Source organism: Equus caballus, chromosome 21 (genome assembly GCF_041296265.1).
Source record: "Equus caballus isolate H_3958 breed thoroughbred chromosome 21, TB-T2T, whole genome shotgun sequence".
NCBI classification, from domain to species: domain Eukaryota; kingdom Metazoa; phylum Chordata; class Mammalia; order Perissodactyla; family Equidae; genus Equus; species Equus caballus.
The window spans coordinates 65,245,240-65,265,577 of record NC_091704.1 but is presented as its reverse complement, the minus strand read 5'-3'; the positions used below and the strand labels follow the sequence as shown (position 1 = coordinate 65,265,577).

The following is a 20,338-nucleotide window of genomic DNA, read 5'->3' as shown; positions in this document are numbered from 1 at the left end:
TGTCTGCTTTTCTAATTTTGTATATCCCATTTGAGGACAAAGAAAGCTATCTTCCTCTCAATAATGAGGATAGCTCTTAATAACAACAACAACAAGAGACATTCAACACTAATATGTGACCTCTTTCAGAGATTTGCTGCCTTGAGGGTGGGGGAAGCGAGTAAGGGAGGGTGGCCTGTGGCCAAGAATCAGTATCTTTACCTAGTAAGTAATTTATTCTTTATTTTAAGACCCCAAAAGGTGAATAAAGATTGCCTTTGATCTGAAATTCCTTCTAATCTTACTCTTGGGATTCTTCACTGTAATGTGCATGCACTTTAATATTCAGGAATAGAAAGGTAAGGAGAAGTATTAATATGTGAGCTGAGTGACTGAAACAATGAATGAGTGGTCTGTTGGGATGGCAAATAAGTGCATTTTCTCTTTTCTTTTTCGGCAGGCGTGGTGGTGTAAGGCCTACAATTAAGTCTCAATATTATGTGCTGCCTCAGCATCTGGGGGAAACTAGGAGGGTCTCGAATAGCCTAACTATATGTTCCCTTCCCTGCTCTGCTGCAGTGGGAAAGGTCTTAGCCAAATCACCCTCCTTGTCACAGGACCAGGCACTGTTCCTGCTCATCCTTAAGTAGTGGCTTCAGGTCTTTGTCAGCCCATGCAATTATTCAAGCAGGCCCATCACATTCTCCTGTGGGAACCAGGGGTCACCCCACCATCTTGATACTACAAAGTCTGCCTCCCACAGCCTCAGTTACTCACTCTGTTCCCCATGAGTCCCTGCATGGCCTGCAGTGTCCTCCTACCCTGGGCTTTGAGTACAGGTGACTAATAAACTGCTGTCATCGCATCTGTCCAGTGCCAGGTGTCCTGTGCTCAGCCATCCCCACAATCCTACGGCAGAGGATCTTTTCCATCACCATTGGGATGAATGGAAGGCAATTAAAACAGGCATCACCTCCTGGGTTATGCTAAGCTCTAGTGAGCTTCTTCTGAAGCCATCACAGGATGAGTTTCTGCCCACACTGAATGTCTGGAGCAGCAAGCACTAGCTGGCTCCCCACCACGCAATCACTGGGAATGTCAGGCACTCGGCTGGCATGCCGTGTTTTCATGTTGCGGGCCTGGCATCTGAAAAATGCTGGAAGGAGAAGGGCAGTGTTCTGCGGAGGAAGACCAAAGCGGAATTGCTAAGTTTTAACATTCCTTGCCCCACAGCAATCCCTCCTTCCAAGCCTCTCCCACATTTTCTCCTACCATCAAAAAAGTATCATTTATCTCACATTTCCCAACCTGTTCATGAACAAAGGGCCTCAGTGCTCGATGCTACACTGTGTGCGCTCAAATGTTGCAGGCTCTCAGTCTGCCCTGAGGGCAATTTAGGATAACGTGGATGGTTCAAGTCTCTGAATACAGGTTGATGTTCCCAACGAGGGAACAGTCCTGTCCACAGTTTCATTTTAATGTTTCAGATAACAGGAGATGTCCCAGTTAGCCAGGGCACATTTCAAAGCACAGGAGGGTTTCTGTACTTTCTAGGTGTCCTATAAATAGAATCTATTGGTAAACCTCTACTTCTAAACACTATTAATAAAGAGGATGATTGGGAACGTATGATTTGGGGGGTATCCTGTTATTTGTGACAATCTCTGGAGGGCGATAGCTCCATAAATAACTATCACACACTTCCAAGGTCTCTATCAATATAACAACATGATGCTTGTTGTTGAGCCGTTATTGTTTAGTGTAATTTTAGTCTACCATGGAAATTTTGATCAGGTCCCTTAAGAAAGTACTAGAAAACAATATTTTATGTTTAAAACAACATCTTCCCACCCCTGTAAGAAAGAATGTAGGAAGATTATAGCAATGAAATGATTACAACTATTCTCTTTCGGTGGGAGGAAGCAAGCACGGTTAAATTAAGAATATCTATACTTCTCCTAGAGTAATGGAGAGGACACAATCCAGCGTAGAATGCCCACCACACTCTGGCCTTCTTCTGGACAGACCCTGTATATCTCACCTTGTCCCCCCAGTTCAGACAGCTGAACAAATTATCACAAATCCAACTATATCAAAGCAATATTAACACAGAAGGTTTGGGATGGCATGGACATTTGAACCATAAGTTCAACACCTCATAGCAAGCACCTGAGTAGAGAATAAATGAGAGAGACTTTAATTATGACTCCTTACTTAATTCTCAGAAAACTGAAAAATTCTATTTTACAGATTAGGAGACTGAAGTTCAGGGTGAGGGTAAACACCTCATTGAGCTCTGCCCAGCTAGAAAATGGCAGGATCAAGGTGGATTACTCATCTGCTGACTCAAAACACTAGGATCTTTCCATAGCCCCACGTGTCCACACTATAAACAGTAGGATGAAGCTCTTTCCTGGCTATCACATTCAAAAAGGATTAGATTCTTCTTTCACATAAACTAAGAAGAGCTTGAGCTGAGAATCTAACCATATTTCATAGACTCTTCGGTTTGGAGTGAGCCATGTGACATCAAATCTCGCCTGTCACTGTCCCTCTGTATCACACTGCCAAGCTGTTTCTCTGTCTGCTTGATAAACCCGGTCGGTTGAAAACATCAGTTTCTTGTATCAGTCCATTGAGTCTTTGGCCCACGTGACTTTAGGAAGTTCTTTCTTAGGCTGAGCTGACATCGATCACCCATAGCTTTCACCCATTAGTTGTGGCTCTACACCTTGAGACCCAGAGATAAACGCTTAACCTTCTTTCACATTATTGTCCTTCCCTGTTTATGGACCCCTGAATCGTCTTCCTGGGTCTTCTCCTTTCTGGACCAGTGTGTCCCAATTCCTTTTCTCATTTTTCAGATAATATGGTTTCTGATTCCTCTGTTCTGGTCCCTTTTCTCTCTATTCTTCCTGATTCGCTATACCTCAAAAGTTCAGAATTCAATTAAATATGGAAAGATGATAAGGCACATTGTCTGAGACTTGCTTCAGAATAATCTGGGGCTGGGGTGGGCACGGGGGAATTTGGTAGGGGAATAGATGAAACAAGATTTACAATATAAATTGCTAAAGTTTTTAACTGACTGCTGAGAACACAGAGTTTCATAATACTATTCTCTTTATCTTTGTCTATGGTTGAAATTTTCCATTAGAAAAGTTTTTAAAAAAAGTATAGCATCCAAAAACATGCATAACACTGCATATATGATAGGATTTGTTAGAAAATGCTAAGGCATCAAATTTTGTATCATAATATTGTACACTGATGAATGAAAAATATGATTATCTTTTTTACAGCCACCTAAAGCTGTTGATTTTTTTTTCTGAAACACCAATGCTATTCCCATTCTTGATTAATGCAGTTGGCTCTTGCTGTTTTTTATTAGTTGTGGATTTAGTTCCAATTGTACAGCTTATAATTTGCCCTTGAAAATATTATAGCGGTTGATTTCACCTGTTAAGAACTAATGGACCCTAAAACTGTCAATCAACTTAGGACTATTCACAAATGTCTTCAGTACATCCTTAAATCCTAATCTGAACCATTGATGAAAAATACTGAGCAAGGTAGAGGTTAGAACCATAGAGAATGAACTTGCAAAACATTTTCTGTGTGGGGAAGATGTTCACAGTGAGCAATTCTGTCTGGAAGGATCATCGAACAGTGATAATCGGTACATTGAGGAAAACAGAGAAAGTGGGGTAATGGAACTCTCAGGGAAAAAAATTTAGACCTTATTTTTGTATCCTTCTCCACGATAAAGTTCAGAATTTGGCAGTTGTGTGATGACACTAATTTGGAATTTGAAAAACCTTAATGATGATGGAACAAAAAATGCCATTTTAGTAAACATTATTGTTCCTGAGCAGCAAGACTGATGTAAAGATAGGACATATTGAATTCAGAAGTGAGAGAAAGAGATGATTGGATGTTAATAAAGAATTTCTTTTCCTTCCAGTGTGACAAATTTCATCTACATCACACTTTATAAATAATCACCTTCAACACTTCAACAGATTGCTCCAATTTATCATGAATTTTTTAAATGCTACCTTGTATATAGATAATTAATCAGCACCAACTGTTTGATTTGTAATTGCTTAATGATTTGGAGATAAATTATATTTATCTCTGTTTTAAACATACAAATTTGCTTATTTTTTTATTTATTTTATTTTTTTGAGTAAGATTAGCCTTCAGCTAACATCTAGTGCCAATTCTCCTCCTTTTTCTGAGGAAGACTGGCCCCGAGCTAACATCTGTGCCGACCTTCCTCCATTTTATATGTGAGATGCCTGCCACAGCATGGCTTGATAAGCCATGCATAGGTCGGTGCCTGGGATCTGAACCAGCGAACCCCGGGCCACTGAAGCAGGGTGCACGAACTTAACCACTACACCACTAGGCCAGCCCCATAAACATACTAATTTATTTTTGAAGTAGGTATATTTCAATTTGTTTTAGAAATGATGACAATTTCATGACAAATAAGCTAGTAAGGCACACGACATTTACGTGTACAATTATCTTCTGGGATGCTAAGCAAAAACACATTTTTTTTTCTGCAGGTTGTCAGATCAGATCTTTAGACTAACGGAACTACCAGAAATGCATTCCTTGGAAACATCACAGAAGGCCATATGGAGATGTGACTTACTGAGAGAAAAACTATTGGATGTAGAGCTGACGAAGCCTCATGCCTCTAATTTATTATCTTACTGACTCATTCAGAGTCCTCACCTGCAACAAATTCCCTAGAATAGAATCCCCACCCCAGTCAAAGACACCTTGGTGGCAGAGGGAGGAGAGACAGAAAGTTTAATACTATTTCCTGTATGCGTGAAAGCAACGAAAACAGATATTAATGCTAATAACAACTTATTACATTGGGGGTATGACTCTTACCTGACTCCACATCAAGACAGTAGAGATGGCTGTGGAATTCATAAAGGAAGACGAGAGCAGTATTTGTGTTCTGGCTTTGTTTTTCTTAGCCATGCAACCTGGAGCAAACTGCCTAACATGTCTAAGTTAGCTTGCTCATCTGGAAACATGGAAAAAAATAATAAATGCCCTAACTACCAAAGAATGGTGATACAGAATGAAAAGGAGATAACATCCTTGCAAATACTCCTGTTAACACTAAAACAGGATAGAAACATTTTAACTACAATTATTCACACAACAGTAGCAAAAAAGGCATAAATGTAGAATGTGAGATTTTGTATGATAAAGGTTTCTACAAATGTGTATAGGATTTCTCCAATTCTTCTACTTATACAGTATGAAGATATAATAAAGCTACATGGGCAAAAAGTAAGGATTAGTTCTAGGGGTCTTTTCTGATTCAGGAAACTAGTGCTATTAAACTCCATATGCCAATGAACTGTACAGTAATAACTGTACAGAAAAGAGTGGGCTCAGCAGGCCCGAGGCTGTGATCCCCAGCAAGGTCTGCTGGCCAACTTGACAAGCTGGTATCCAGGAGCTTGGGTTTCAGGAGGGTTTCCACCATTCCCCATTAAGAAGGGCTCACTGTGCCTCAACCATTTACATAACAACGTGGTTTATGCTGAAACCTGCATCACTACAAGGAGTCTGTCATTTTAGTACTGTCCAGGCAAAGGGTGCCTATGTGACCAGTCCTCACTAAAAACCCTGGGCGCTGGTCCAACAAGCTTCCCTGGTAGATGGCACTTCACATGTGTTGTCACAGCTTGTTGCAGGAGGAAGTAAGCCCACCCTGTGTGACTCCACAGGGAGAAGACTCTTGCAAGTTTGTGCCTGGCTTCCTCTGGACTCCCCCCATGTGCCTTCTCCTGCAGACCTGGTTCTGCATTCTTCACTGTAAGAAGCCACAGCCATGAGCACAACTGTACACTGAGTCCTATGAATCCTGCTAGAGAACCATTGAACCTGCGGTGGTCTTGGAGACCGTCCCCAATACAATAACTTTACAAATGTGTGTGGAAGTGGAAATTTTCAGAAATAGATGGCCAGAAACTTGAGTAGTAAGATTGCCTTAGTCAACCTGAAGCAATAACAAGTCTGTCTCTAGACTCTGGCCAGAAAAGAAAGTGTGAGAGGCATTAAGGACGAAGTGAAAGTTGTGCTGGTCAGCAATGCAGCAGTCACGTCAGAAACACCTTCTCAGGTCAGCCTGATGGCTGCCTGGCGTGGCTCTCAATAATAGCTGGAGAATATCAGCCTGGACTCACACCAGTCAGATATAGAGGAGATTTCTCCAAGACAAGGTGAGGAAACTTGGTTTTATTGGGAACTTTCGGTTAAAAAGAAGATACTAAGAAATGCCAAGTTGCTTTTTTATTTTTAAATAAATAATTATATGTGTATGTGTGTTTCCATCTATATAATTTAAATAATTCCTTCATTAACCTAACCCGATTCTTTGTTGATAATATTAGTTAACATGAATTCAGAACCTCTATGTACAATAAAAGCCACTTTGTAAGTCTCATGTAATCCTCACAATAACTCTATGAGGTAGGTACCATTATCATCCTCACTTTATAGACGAGAAAACTAAATATATTAATATCTGAATTACGATGGGCTTTCAAAACTTAATTTCTAATATTTAATGATCTTAGTGGACCTGATAAAATGAAAAAATACAAAAGCAATAGAAAGTGAAGGAAGAATGGCACAGATGTTAGCTCAGGGTTACTCTCCCTTAGCAAAAAAAAAATAAAAGAACAAAATTTCCATTTTCCCTCTAGCACAGAATTTTTCTCTACTAGAATTAAAATATTCTTTACCTCATCAAACACGTAATTCAATCTTGCCAACTGCTCCTATTCAAAATATGTTTTCCATATTATTCTTAGATATGTTTATTCCAACGGTCACCAACTGGGGATGATTTTGTCATCCTCCCCACCCCAGGGACACTTGGCAATGTCTGCAGACATTTTTGGTTGTCATAACCTGGGGTAGAGGGTTTTACTGGCATCTAGTGGGTGGAGGCCAGGGATGCTAAACATCCTAGAACGAATGCATAGGACAGTCCCACAATGAAGAATTATCCAGTCCGAAATGTCAACTGTGCCAAAGTTGATAAACCCTAGTTTATATAGAAAGTAAATCCCACATCCACATCATTTGATTGATGTATTCCTTGATAGAATTATGGAGGGACACTGAGAAATACTGGAGTCTTAGAGACTTCCAGATCACTAAACAGGGTAAGGCAAATCGAGCCATGAAACCTGATGAAATGGGACCAAGATAAACTGCTGTTCCTGGCATGGGAGAAGACAGCTGTCTGACATCTGTCAGGTCACTCAACTTCTCAGGATACAGGGGCCTCTTGGTCAAGTGAGAGACGACTGCCTCATGCCTCACTTCCTTCCCACTCTAACACAAGAGCGTCATCGAGTCAAATTCAGGTCAAACAAGGTTCATTCTGGAGCAAAGAGATTAACGTTGAATACACCTTTTAAAACATCATGAATACAAATAAAATTACAAAGATCCAACAAATACAGAAAAGGAAAAAAGGAAAAATGGGTAAGAAAAACAAAGTGAAGAGGAAGTTAAGGTTGGAAAGACAAGAAGCCAGGAGTGATGGGAGTGAGGCCTGTGAGCACGATGGCAGTGGGCCACATCATTTGTCCCTGGGGTTTTCAATCATGCCCGAGAAGAGGACCCAGAACCTTCTAAAGGCAGTAGCTGGAAAAGCAGTAACTGCCCTGTCCCCACAACTTTCAATCAAAGTAATCCACAGGTACAAAGGACACACTGCCCTCTCCCCATGAAATGGCTACTAAGTATTACACAACATGTATTTATAGGTAAATCCACTGAATTAATTTAACACCATTTCTAGAATATAAGAAAAGGAATAGTGGAATCTCAAATGCCATAGATACACTGAGGCATTACCCACTTTCTAGTAGTCACAACTCACCAGGTGGAGAAAGGGATCCCCAACTGGGCCCCCTGCCATGTTATCAGAAAGATCTTTCTAAAATGCACATTCCATCACATCACACACATGCCTCCCCATTCCACAACATAAACCTTGAATTCCTAGTGGTAGACAGAATAAAGATGCCCACATCCTAATCCTTGGAACCTGTGAATATATCATGTTATCTGGAAAGGGGGCTATTTAGGTTACAGATGGAATTAAGGTTGCTAATCGGTTGACCTTGAGGTGGGAGATTATCCTGGATTTTCCAGTGAGTCCTATGTAATCACAAGCATTCGTATAAATGAAAGAAGAAGGAAGGAGGATCAGAGTCAGAGGAGATGAGATGGAGAAAGCAGAGGTCAGAGTGATGCAATTGCAACCTTTGAAGACAGAAGGGAGCCATGAGCCAGGGAAACTGGAATCAGCAAGGAAATGGATTGTCCCCTAGAGCCTGCAGGAGGAATGCGGCCCTGCCAGCACCTTGATTTTAGCCCAGTGGGACCCATTTGGAACTTCTGACATCCAGAACAATAAGATAATAAATTTACATTGTTTTAAGCCACTAACTACAGGGCAATTTGTTATAGCAGCAACAGGAAACTCATCCACTCCTTGTTTTAGTTTTCCATTGCTTTCTAACAAGTTGCGACAAACTTAGAGGCTTAAAGCAATACCCCTTTATTATCTCACCGTTCTCATGAGATATGGTTTACCATATAAGAAACCTAATCATGGGCGTGAATCCCATAATATCCACCTGCCCTGCCCAAGCTTGAGGAGAGATGATTAATAGGGCATGTCCACCAGGGGGCAGGATCCTGGGGACCATGCGAGAATTCTGCCTGCCATACTCCTGGGCTGGGAAACCCAGGGGCTTTGCTAGCTTGCCCCTGCCAACTTAACTTTAACCAAACCCCCCAATGTAAGCAAGTTAGTGACTTGTATGCACTTTCCTAAATATGCTCCTTGTTACACAGAACACATGTCACCTCTGGCATGCCCCCATCTCTCCAGTGACCGTCCCCAAATTATTCCCCCAGCTCCCTCTTACCCGTCTCAAAGGGTGCTCAAACTTCACTTCCTTTACATGGTGACAGCACTGAACACAGAACAAGGGGCGCATGGAATTAATTACTATGCACCTCAATGCATGTGATCCATAGTTTTACTAAAAACATGTGTATAAAGATTTTGTCTGTGCCAAATGTGTTTTCCTAGTTGCATACTCCAATTCTGAATGAAAGTACATTGTAACGAATACCTAGCAATGTAATAATTTTCAGTGGACTATAAAACAGTAGATAATATAGAATTCTGAAAGAAACTAATAGTGACAAGGGGAAAGCAAAAGACCTTCATTTTCATAATGTAAACTCAAATCTAGATTTGCCTGCCTGATAAATAATCAACGTAGACACATCCTGAATGAATTATGGAGAGAAAGCGACCATGTGGGAGTTAACAATGAGCCAGCGAATAAGGAAAGATGAGAACATAATTACTTCCATTCCTTTTATATGGCGGATTGAGCCGATTCAAATTCAACACTATTTATCAATTATTTTTAACAATCACCAGTGATGGAATTTTTTCCCCTTTATTTTCTAACTCAAGAACTCTTGCTTAGGGTAAAATTTTGAGGAAATCACAAATGGAACAGACTCCTTGATGATAGGCTAGTGCACACCTGGGGTACTTTTCTGTAGAATGAGGAACAGCCTTATTCATTCTTGCAGGTTTCAGCTGGAAGAAGCCTATCAGTACAAAACGGATACGCTTTAATAAATAGTTCTCTTTGTGCCAACGCACCACACATTGCTTCAATTATAGTTCCACTCCAGCACTGGGGGAGGGAGGCATCAGTCCTCACAGCCAGGCCCCAGCCTCAGGAAATGTGATGACAGAACAGGAAGAAGGCACCCCCTTGGCCAGCCACATAAACTCTGCCAGTCTGGGGCAGCAGGCCCAGCAAGACAACGCACAAATCCTTCCATTCTAATAATAACACCAAAGTAGAGGAAGGGACAAGGAAACACTTGCAGTTGTGTGCTAAATTCCTCCCGCCTCCAACACTTTTCAAGTCCCCTCCTTTTAATGAGAAGCATTTACACATCATCCCACAGTCTCTTTTTCCTTCCATCTACTGTCTGGAATGCCTTCTGCTCTGGTAAGGACTTCCAATGCTTCACGTGACAAAATGTTCCTGCCCACAAAATGCTTGCATTTCAGGATGCAAATCACCTAACTCCACCAGGCAGTGTTGGATTCTGCAAACCATCCTGGAGAGGGTCCCAAGCATCAGTCACTGGGCTGAGAACCAGCCAAGAACGCAGCCTCAGAGACTCAGCTTGACAGGCCAAAAATGCCTAGAGCTCTTCCTTCCCAAAGAAGCATGGGGTTAACAAGGAACTCCTTATTTAGTCTCTCAACACGTGAACATCCAAATTAAACACGTCGCTTAACTCAAACCATAGTTGCCCTGTTAAAGCCATAAGTCATGAGACTCGAAACCAGCCAGCCTTAGTTCTCACAGCCAAACTTAAACATCAGCCTGCAAGTTTCCACAACAGCTGTTTCCGGATGCCTGATCCATCTCTCTGCCAAACTGTCGGCCATGGGCGGGCAGTGGCGCCCTCTGAAGCTTGGAGGGTTGATCTTAGGAGCACAGGGGAAGAACACACTCCCAGGCAGGTCTCAGACATGGAGGTGGCACGCCTACAATGAATCTTGACCCAGATGCTCTGCTGGGGGTGCAAAGGCAGTAGAAGAAATACTGTCCAAAAATATGAATGCTTCCAGGAAAACTGAGAGAGAAGTACAAGCTTTGAGGCAAATCTTCCACAGAGCTGCACTAAATGATATTTATCTCTTTGTATAAATTTCCAAGAATGAAGAATTTGTTCTACCATCCTGACCAAATACAGATGCTAAATTAAGATGATACAATCCGATCTGTAATATTACAATAAAAAGAAATTACAAATAGTTTTCTTATGAGTCTGTATTTGATAACGCATCTACGTGTTCCATCGAGGTAGCTTACCCTCCCTTGCCTGATTGTTCCAACAAAAAGTCAAATCTTCAAATGTTTTCAATGCTTAAAGAGCTGATTTAAAAAATATGTATTATATAAAACGGTTTTTTTCTACCATTTGATTGATGGTTCTATTTTCCATACAATCTGGTACCCACCTCCTCCTTCTCTCTATCTCCCAGTCCCATATATTAATGCGGTTCAGCAATCTTTCTTTGCTGTGTGATTTTGAATTGTCACATACTGTTTTGGGCAATAGAGCAGACATTTAAGGTCCTCTCCTCAGCTCACTGCCATGGAAGTATCCCTTCAAGGGGTGGCCCCAAAACACATGGTCTTATTACAGTCTGCTTCCTGGTCATAGCTGATTGGACAAGGGATGGACAGCTAACCCACTCCAGTCCAAATAAGATACTCCTTAGTCATCTGTTTTCATCCAACCATTTATTCATATGTTCATATTCCATCTTCTCCTCACTCTTACACACAAACAATCGAGACAGAAAAAAAGTAAACTGATCTCTGCCAATACCTGACATAAAGCCAGTCAGCAGAGAAAGAAACAAACCCTGATGAGAGTCTCCTGTGGTATGTCCAGCCTGGCTCCTCCTACACTCTGGCATTCATGCTGACTCTGGATCGATTAATCTTTGAACCCGTTCCCCTTTTTAGTCGCAGTCAAAACCATCACGACCAATTGCATCTTACTGCTTTTGTTCTCCATGCATCCTATGTAAGAAAGAGAGCACACCCGCTGGAGTGGCCAGCAATGCAGAAGACCAGGAACTAATGGGCCAGCTGACCCATTTTCCTGTTTCCTCATCTACCTCTATCTCATACAAAGACATAGGTGAATACGCGCACATGCACAAACACACATACACACACACACGTGCATAAAATGAATCAGGACATTCATTTTTATATTAACTTAGACATCAGCAGGATATGAAAAATACCATCTGTATCAACACTTGCTAAGGTTCATTAAATATCTGCTAAGTGGTTTTAGAGTCAGCCAAACTATCAAATACTATTTTTAGGCATCACACAATCCACTAAATATTATTCAATCCAAATAGACTAGACACTCAAGTTCTTTCATATGTATGTAATTCTTACAGCCAAGTATTTCTTTGTACACTGTAATTATTTTTAGACGAATATAACTAGTTTTCCCTAAATAAATTTTTTTTCCCAAAGTTAACCAAGAACTTTTATGTAGTTGGAAGATGGAATTGAGAAAAATAGTGCATGATTTGCTGGGCATAGGAAAGATGCTCGTCTTCCTTTCAGACGCCTGTGTCTTTTTTTTTTTTTCCTTTTTATTAAGATTATGATAGTTTAAAACCTTGTGAAATTTCAGTTGTACATTATTGTTAGTCATGTTGTAGGTGCACCCCTTCACCCTTTATGCCCTCCCCCTACACCTCCTTTCCCCTGGTAACCACCAATCAGTTCTCTTTGTCTAAATGTTAACTTTCACCTATGAGTGGAGTCCGTCTTTCTCTACCTGGCTTATTTCACTTAACATAATACCCTCTAGGTCCATCCATGTTGTTGTGGATGGGACAATTTTATCCTTTTTTATGGCTGAGTAGTATTCCATTGTCCAATCATCAGTTGATGGGCACTTAGGTTGCTTCCACATCTTGGCTACTGTAAATAATGCTGCGATGAACATAGGGGTGCATGTCCCCAAATAAAATTTTAATAATAATTTAAATATCAAAGATTTTATAATCTCATCCATTGTAAAGATTTCTAATTTATATACCTTTAAAAATTCTATACTTTTGAAAGAAATTATATCCATTTTCTAAAGTTGTGTTACTTTAATACGGAAATTGGCAAACCACAGCCAGCAAGCCAATCTGCCCCAGGACCTATTATTACAAAGGAAGTGTATTGGAACACAGCCATCTCCATTCATTTGCATGTTGTTGTGGCTGGTTTTGCACCATAGTGGCAGAAGTGATGAGTTCCACCAGAGATCACATGGCCTGCAAAGCTTCAAAATGTACTCTCTGGTTCCTTACAGAGAAAGGTTGCCAATCCTTACTCCAGTCAAATACAGCAAATCACTAGGAAAATCCTCTTTCTTCAAACCCTAATTTAAAAAATTAAAATGGCACCTACTCAACCAAACTCAACAAAAAAAGATAGGGTCTTAAAATCTCTCTTCAAAACCATTGACGGATGACGAGATTAAGCAAGCGATATAAGATAAATTTAAAAGAAACACATGACATATATGTTGTGTTATAAAATAGAATTTAAAATGCTTCCAAAAACTGGAAAAATCAGAAAATACATTTATAGAATACTTTATTCATCAAGGACCCTATAGGAAATATTTGAAACCACCACGTAAGATAATTTGTGGAAGGCTTAATAAAATAATTAGAAACAAAGATGTGGGTGGGATGGAGGGAAACACAGCAGTCCCCAGTGGCTACCAGGGGGTCCAGATGGAGAACGGGAGAAGACTGGGACCATAAAGAGAGAGCCAGGCAGTATACAGCTCTGTAATCTGAGTCTTTGTATGGAGTTGACCTTTGGTCAAGGGCTACAGCCAATCTGAGGCGACCCAATGGGGGCAAACAAAGGCTTTGCTCTCTAAAAAATATTTTTAAATTAAATGACTTTTTGTCAGAAGGAGAATCCTGGCTGCAGTAATATTTTAACTAACTGTTTAAGCTTTCTAGAGACGAGTGTTGTAGTGTGGACAAAACATCTTTAATATGACTCTGCTGGTATTTCCCAAAATGTTTTGCTGACACACTCTTATCAGAAGACTTGGCATTAACTCCCTATCAATGTACCTTTCTTCATTTATACACACACATACAACTGTGCACGTAGATATGTATATTTTCATTACAATGCACATACTTTAAAAAAGAATGACTAAGATAACATGAAAGATATTTTAGAATAAATATTATTTTATGCTCTAATTGAACAAAAGTTTCCTTTTTTAATCTTGGTTTAATAATTTATGATATAGTGATACAGTGTTTTAAAACTGTTTAAGACAGTCTGTTTTTATATTCCACTTATTTTGACTTTTAGTTTAAAACTGTTATAACCAAAATAGACACCTCAAACAGACATGTAAATCCAGCTGTATTATTGACTATTCTTACTAAATTTTGATCTACTATTTCTTCAAACCTATGTTCCAATTAGACGATTTGTTTGCTGAAATTTGCCTAGTACATTTCCATTCTCACCGACATCAAAATCTTGTGTTTGAGGGGCCAGCCCAGACGCATAGTGTCTAAGTTTGCACACTCCACTTCGGCAGCCTGGGGTTCACAGGTTCAGATCCTGGGTGTGGACCTAACATGGCTCGTCAAGCTGTGCTGTAGCAGCGCCCCACACAAATACAGAGGAAGACTGGCATAGATGTTAGCTCAGTGACAATCTTCTTGAGTTTTTTTTGAAAAGCAGATTCTATCTCAATCATTCTTGAAATTAAAAGATTATATTTTTTCCAAAAGTACCTACTATTTACCATGCTCTTAAAAATCAGAGAAAATTCAGCAAATTTGGATCACTTCTCTCTTAAAAAAGGTTAGATAGATAGACACACACACATTCATTTATGTGTGTATATACATATATACACATCCAGATATTAAGTTTGATGACTCTTTAATATGTTAGATTAATATGACAATTTTTAAAATATGTTGCCACTAGATACCTAGAGAACCTCTCTAGAGAACACAAAGGAATTATCCCCCTCCACTTCATCATAAGCATTCCAAAACTCCTACCATACCAAATAAAATAATGCAAAAATCCACCTTACTGGCACTTGTGAACCAAAATCCTTCCCCATTTGTCCACGATTCCTTGGGGATACCCCAGAAACAGACTCTGACGTGTCAGCAGCTTGATATATTGAGAAAGCGAGGGCACCAGCATCAACTTGCATTAATATTAGTAATCTTACACAGCTAACTTTTATAAAAAATCATAGAACCATAGTATTTCTAGTATTTCATAGTATTTCTTCCTACTATTTTTGAAATCATTGCTTTTGACTCTAGACTCACTGCCATCAGACTGACCTCCAGGTTTCGTTAAAAATGAAGACTCTTGTTCAGTGCGGTCAGAATCTACAGGAGGGGGAGTCACAGAACACAGGGCTTAAATAAGTACACTGTGTGCTCCAGAGATGGCCCCCAGTAGGTCCTGTCCACAGGCCCTGCTGCAGTGTGACCTGCAAATCCCCATCCAGAACTGGAGCCTGGTGCCCTACTTCCAATCCCGGCAGACCTGTGACTGCTTTGACCAACAGAATATGAGAGAAATACCCCTGTCCCTGCCAGTCCCTAGTGCAGCCCTAACGGGCCGGGCAGCTTAGCTTCCTGCCTCTTCAAGCCAGCTGCCACAAGAGAAGTACGACTATCCTGAGACCACCACCAGAGGCCCCAGAGGACAAAATGACAAGCGGAGGGGGAGAGGGGTTAGATGGCAAGAGAAGAGAGAGAGAGAGGGAGACAGGGAGGGAGGGAGGGAGATCCCAAGAGCAATGATATGCAGACATATGAGAGCATAAGCCAGCCTGAGTGTGGAAACTACAGCCCCAGCTGTCTCATCTGATGCCATGAGGGTCATAATTCAACTCCCCAGCCAAGGCTTTTCGGAATTCCCAATCCACAGAATTGTGCGCAAAATAAAACATTTGTTTTAAACCACTAAGTTTTGCAGTAGTCTGTTAGGCAGCTATTGATAACCAAAACAAGCAGTAATTATTTTACTACAGGTCTAGACATCTAGTAGGGACAGGTTCCCTGCTCCTCACAGGTGCACCTGCGTCAAGCCCGCGCCCCTCTCTGGCCTTTGCGGCTCAGGCTGCAGCCCAGGAACAGGCTGGCTTGCAGCACCCATCTCACCAGCCCGCCCCGCTCCCTCCACCCAGCTAGGCACGACCATAACCGGAGCAGAGGCAACAGTGGTGTCTGGAAGATGCCAAACATTACAATAATGGTTTTTTAAACGTATGCAAATGTTTAAGCCCCCTGTCCCCTTACCAAGTGCCTATTGTCCCAAGTTTACAAATGAACTCTGTGAATCCCTGGGCCCATTTACAACCCTGATATTGCATTATATCAGATAATTCCAAACAAAGTAGTTACCAGTATATACTCGATTTATAAAGTTCACAATTATAACAATAAAATAATAGACATTCACTCAGAGCTTACGATATGCCAGGCTGCATTCACACAGCGTGATCTTCATAAACTCATTTCCTCATGATAAAAACCTGAAGAAAGGCATTATGATTATTCCCCAGGGGAAACTGAGACACAGTGAGTTTAAGCAACTTGTCCAAGCCTGCACACACAGTAAGCCGAGGCAGCGGGCACCCAGAGAGTATTTTCCAAAACTCTCTTCTTTACTGCCTCTAGTTATTAATACAGAAGATGTAGATAGATTGCCAGAAGCTAAACTTTGCTGGATTTATAGGAAGATTAACTACTCTAGGATTCATGGTAAGTTTAAACATTCAGTTTTCATGGTGTTTTATTAAACAAAAACTAACATGGAAAATAATATTTGTTTGAAATTCAAATGTAATAGAAAATGTAATCAACTGTCTGTATCCTATGGCTTGTTCCAAAGGCAAAGCAACTGCTGTTGACGTAGACCAGCGGTTCTCAACCAGGAGTGATTTTGCTCCTCCCGGGAACACATGGAAACATCTGAGGACATCTTTGGTTGTCATAACTGGGGTTGGGGGGGCACCACTGGCATCTAGTAGGTAGAAGTCAAGGATATTGCTAAAAATCCTACAATGCACAGACAGCCTCCCCGCAGCAAAGAATTACCCGGCTCAAAATATCAAGAGTGCCGAGGCTGAGAAACCCTGGTGTGGAAGGTGATGAGGGGTGTGCGCTGCCTGCTCTGACCCTTAGGGTTCATGATCGTCTCCTCTTCCTGCTCTGAGCTCCTCTAGTGCTGTCTGATGTCACACACTGGCAATTAATCAGAGTGCCTGGAAGAGCACTGCCACCATCGCTGTTCATTTTTCAGGAGCATAAATCCTATCTTGTCAACTAGAACATAAGGTTCTAGTGAGTTCTGAGGTCCCTTCCTTTCCTGGCAGAATGCAGTGCAAATAGTCAGCACCTGATATCTACTTGTCAGTATAATTTACCTTAGAATTTCTATTTCTTGAAAACTTGAAATGAAATGAAAGACTCAAAGCAATCCAGGTAATCATATCCTTCTGAGAAAATGTCTTCATTAAACGTCTTTTACTTCTTAAGGGTTTACAAAGCCACCCTTTCCACCTCCCCCTCCAGACACATATGGAAAACAAACTTTCTCTAATATTAAATTGCAAGAGAAAGGTACCACAGGAGAAACACAAACTTGAGTTTTTGAACGCACAGTTGTCAACATTCCAGCTATTTTATACTCCCTGTATGGCCAATGGGTAATTGCTGCTTTTCCTGCAATAATAATAAATCTAATGCATGTCATTAAGTGCTACACTGCTCTTGATCTCAGTTTGTCACAGTATGCATTTCTATAATTTTTCTTTCAAGTCTACCTCTCTTATACTATTTGCTCATCTAATTTCTTTATTCACTTTTCTTTCTCCTCCTCCTCCAAAATTTGGGTTTATTTAGACCAATCATTGATCTACCATAGGCCTTGTTTATCCCTACTACACCTAGTATTTGGAGTTGAGAAACTGTTAACCCAAATTAGTCCTTGACGGTCAGGTGTATGTGGAGGTGATATTGGTATTTTTTTTGTAAAAATCAATCAATCAGTCAAAAGATTAATGCTGTTGGCATTTATGTTAGCTCTATATTAACCGTGTTAGCACTATACTTTTCTCTAAAGAGAAAAATGAAAAGCAATCGGCTCCTTTATTTGCAATATCACAATTACAGTTTATATATTTCAACTTCTCTGTCTTATCACCTGCTAGTACCTCTACCAACAGAGGTATAAGGGGTTTGAAAACACGTTGGCATTTAATTAACCATATAACTGAAGGGAGTGGTGAGACAAGAAAGTAAATGGGGACAGAAGTTCAGATCACACACAGCAGTGGATAATCCCCAAATCTTGTCTATTTGTCTTTGAAATATGGCCAGAAGGTACTTGGGCTTCCCGCCACACATGTGAAATGCAGGGGCCCCTTGCACATAGTAATCACTCACAGCCCAGCTCCACTGTAGCTGCTCAGGTTTGAGAGTTGGAAGTGTCATGACTGGAGGTGCTATGCCTGGGGTATATGCCTCAGCTGGTGCAACCTGCATCACTCTGGGGCGTCACACACACTCATGAAATATTCTCCAATGACATCAGCAAAGTTGCCCAAAACCAGGGTAGTGAATCCTTGTCTTGGGCTCAAATGAAGTCATAGTTCTGCCAGATACCACAAGATGGACAATGAAACTCAACTCCTTCCATTCTCCCCTGGATTCCTCCTGCTGTTCCTTGCACAAGGAATGATGTTACACCTTGTTCACGTCAATATGCATTGGTGCAAACCCCCCTACTTGGAATATCCAAATACTCAGTACTATCCAGATACTCTGACAAAAGCTCTTCATAGATCCACCAACCAGCCTACCTGCTCAATCTCTCAGAACTCCAAACCCACACCTGTCATCTGCTTTGTCCAAGGACCCTGGACTCCTTAAACACTTCACTCACAGAGCAAACAACTCACTCCTCCCTCACATTGAGACGTCTCAGTGCACAGGTGGCTTCCTAATGAGTCCACAATCTAGCCCCATTCCCAGACCTACCTGGTTCCACAATTCATTCATTCATTCATCCAATTACTCACTCATTCATTATCTCTCTCGATTTTTCACTTGCTCCATTTTCCTCCTCCTTCCCGCTCCTCCTTCTCTACCCCAACCAAGATTTTAAAGTGCCATTTCAAATACCCACTGGACAGCCAGGTGGATGCCATCACTCAAGATCTCTAGGGTTAATGCAGAATTTCTTGTCTTCCATCCCATAAACCCACCCAAATATGCAGAACCCCCACTCTCCCTGCACTCGCCAGCACTCTGTGATCAGATGCACTATTTTACAGCCCATGCTTGGGTCCATTCCCACAAAGAATGACTGACACCAGTGCTCTCATTTCCCAGGGTTCACATTTAAAGCAGGGATCCCCACGATCCCAAATCCTTATTCAGTAGGCATTAAAAGGATTTGGGGATTTCCATCTTTAACAGTCTATTCAAGTGAAGCTGATGATCTAACAGATTCTAGAACTACTATGTTAAAAAGTCAGTAAGCCTCTTGATCTAACAACCATTTGTAACACTCATTCTACTGGAAAAGGCAGTACATAAAAATAAAGTTCCCTTTGTGAGTTGGGAATTTCTGGTCTGTAAACTCCATCCACTTTTCAGAATTAAGTGAACAAAGAGAGAGATGAGGGACCAAAAAATTCACAGTGAGTGTTTAGATCGTAGGCTTGGAAGAATTTTATGATGGTTCAGATGGTCCATGGAAGTAACAAGGGGGAGGGCAGGTGATGGGGAAGAAGGAGGAGGCATCGCTGTCTCCTCACCCTGCCCTTCAATGTTTATGGTAGTGAGTTAAGAGTCTGAGTGCTGCAGGCAGGCAGTCTGAGATCCAAGCTGGAGTCTGCCGAGGTTAGAGATGTGTGATACTGACAAGTTTGCCCAATATGCAAAGTCAGGATAAAGATGGTGCCTATCAAATAGGAGCCTGGATGAGATTCAATGCATACTGAGCTCTTAGCATAGAGATGGATATGTAGAATAATGTCTCAATATTGGCTAAGATCACCATTATATCAGTAAGATTCCAAGAAATGCAACCCCTCTTTATTTTGTTAAATACCTTCAGAGAATTACACTGCACACATCTGGAAGACCTGGCTGGAAATCTCTGTACTCGTCCAAATATCACTCAGTGCTTCCTTTGATTCTAGGTAGAACAAGCAGAAAATATAGCTTCTATTTGCCAAATAACAACTCTGACCAACCAGAGGAGCAAAGAGATGATTACTTGTCGTCTAAAGGGTATTTTAACGTGATGAATGATAATTAAGGATTTAAAATCTCAAATGTTACCATGTTAATTTAAAAAGGAGTGTGTAATTGGGGCAAGGAAATAAAGAACTGAATCCCACATGAGGAAAGGAATAGAGTCTAAAAACATCAGTTATTTTAGAAGGTCAGGAAAAAGGTCATCAGTGTATAAAATGTGTAATTAATATACTATCTATACACCCATTTATAGGCTTATCATGTTTTAGAGGTTGACCAATGAATCTTCAAATACATTGGCTATATTTAAACAGCTGTGACAAAATGAAATTTGTCAAAAATTGGTAAACTACTTTTCTTTTT

The 20,338-nt window shown here is 40.8% G+C and overlaps 1 protein-coding gene across 2 annotated transcripts in view; it reads right to left on the bottom strand.

The window, feature by feature from the left end:
- SEMA5A (semaphorin 5A) overlaps positions 1-20,338 on the bottom strand; it is a 460,360-nt gene that overhangs the window by 197,672 nt on the left and 242,350 nt on the right. The gene's annotated exons all lie outside the window — the stretch shown is intronic.